The sequence below is a fragment of the Euprymna scolopes genome, chromosome 4 (genome assembly GCF_053919585.1).
Source record: "Euprymna scolopes isolate OS-2025 chromosome 4, ASM5391958v1, whole genome shotgun sequence".
Taxonomy (NCBI): domain Eukaryota; kingdom Metazoa; phylum Mollusca; class Cephalopoda; order Sepiida; family Sepiolidae; genus Euprymna; species Euprymna scolopes.
The window spans coordinates 91,376,997-91,379,509 of record NC_136485.1 but is presented as its reverse complement, the minus strand read 5'-3'; positions in this window follow the sequence as shown (position 1 = coordinate 91,379,509).

The following is a 2,513-nucleotide window of genomic DNA, read 5'->3' as shown; positions in this document are numbered from 1 at the left end:
ATTTTGGAGACACGATACTGAAAACATAAGTAACTGATATATCCCGGCAAAATTATACATATGTGTGATAAATTTCAACACAGTTTACCTGTTTTCAACTAAATTTTTTCGTAAGTCTTCTAAAATATATTTCCTACTGCAAAATATATTTCTACAAAGAATAACTTTCCAAACACAAAAAAGATAAATAAAAAAGAATAGAAGCAAAAAAATAATAAATAAATAAATAAAATAGATTAGAATAAGGACATCACGTCTCTTCTGGTGAGAATTAAACCCTATTAAACAGAAAACTAAATTTTTCAGAGCACATATCTACTTCGCAGACCAAGCAAGGATATGCAAACCGTTGTGCAAATTGCCTAAGAAAAAGAATATAAAATGCTACCCAACTCGCGGACACCTACTTCTACACCAAGTAACCAGGAAAACTAACTGCGCGTACTATGTGTGTCCCCATGTGTTCGCCACTACTACAAATCACAACAGGATTAGTGACAATTATATTAAAGTTTATAGTAAATACCGGTGCAAGTATTTCCAGTATACCAGTATCAATGATAAACGGTATCACACTAAACCCAACATCAGCGTATCTTTCTACTGCCAGTGGAGAGAAAATAAAACTCCATGGACAAGCAAGCATGGAAATTGGAAATACAATCATCAAGATTACACACCGTACACATTGATATAGTTGAACCACTACCAACCGCAAAATACTCGAACAATCCTTACACCAGTCCATATCAGTACTTTCTAACGTGTAGAGACCGAGCCAGTAGCGGGATGGAAACACAACCGATATCAGACATAACAGCACAAACTGTAGCAGAAGCTTTTCTTAATACATAGATCACGCGATTCGGTGTTCTATTCCATGTTATAACAGATGGAGGCACACAATTCGAAAGCGAATTATTCCTTGAATTATCAAAATTATTGGGTTTTACAAACTACAAACAACAGCCTATCACTTACAATGCAACGGACTCATAGAGAGAGCTTACAGAACCCTTAAAGCAGCTATCATGGTCCGAAAGGTATTCTGGATGTCATTCCTACCAATAATTCTTTTGGGAATTCGAAGTATGCCTAACTGTTGCAATTTCCCCTTTACGCAGTTACAAGTGCACAAATATTATTGCCAAAAATTAATGATCGATACAGAAAAAACAGAGCCGACTATACAAAATTTTACAAGAGAGTTTCATCAAACTTTAGCAAAATTTGACCTGACAGACTTTTCAAACAGTTCAACAAAAATATGTACCAGATCAACTTCAAACTTGTTCAAAAGTTTGGATAAGAATACATCGTGTTCAAAAACCGCTTGAAGTATCCTGATCAGGTCTAAATTGAAAACGAGGACTTCAGGTAAGGCAGTGACATAGAAAAAAATAAAGAAGTTGTTCATTATTAAACAAAAGGGTTAACAAACACTTAAGAGTAACGAATAATAATTAATAAAGCCGTTCCATAAAATAGTATATTTATTTTGTAGACAAACAGTTACAATAAAATAAACAATTAAAAGGCCAACTTCGTTACGTTTATTCTTCTCACTTCCTTGAAGTGGCAGTTAAAACTTTCCAGGTTGTTCTATCCTTCTAACTCTAAGTCGTCAAGTAAAATTTTCTAGAATTTCCCAAGATTCGCTTATATTGAATCGGTTTCTCAGCCTATTAGTAAATCCTTTTACTCCCGCCAAATATACCAACTAATCAAATATAAAGGCCATTCGATATCTCCTCCTACACTGCCTATAGTTATGGGGAAATCTGATCTACCCATTTCAGGTATTGGTAAATGATAAGGGCTGTCTCCTTTTCAGGTAAGTATAAAAATAGAGAGATTAGTTAAAATGAAAATAAAGTGAGAGAAAGCAGAAATCGAACCCTGGACATAAGTTTTAAAGAACAATAGGTTTAAATGGAATGTCCAGTAAATTGTTAATTCTGATGAAATAAATAATAAACTATTCAATTGTTAGAAAGAATGTGGATAATAAAATATGGGTTAAATAAATTAGATTTGTAGGTTGAATTCTTTTGTGAAAACAAAAAAAAATAGGTTATTGGGAAGTCATAATATTGGAAACGTGCAAGTCCACGCATGTTGAGGGCACGTGAATTTTAGTCACGTGGCCGGGCATGCATGGATTTCTCAATATAGGAAGTGATAGTTAGTTAGAGAGACAGTCAGTGAGAAACTCAGAGAGGGTCTGGGAATTCGAACGTCTAGGAAGCGAGACGATCACTTTGAAACTAAAATGTGAAGCTTTGAATTCTTGGTGAGAAAACCACGGCCGGTCGTGAAGAAATAAATTCATCATGTGTTTTGTGATAAAGCTCATCTTTGTGTTTGTGATTCTTACAAAAAGGTAAAGTGAAAATTGTATTATATATCTGTGTTATAAAATGTCATTACATACACGTCTCGACATCTCATGTCTACACAATGTCTGAACAGTGAACACTATCTCATCATTCTAAGAGCTTTCTTCTTCTACA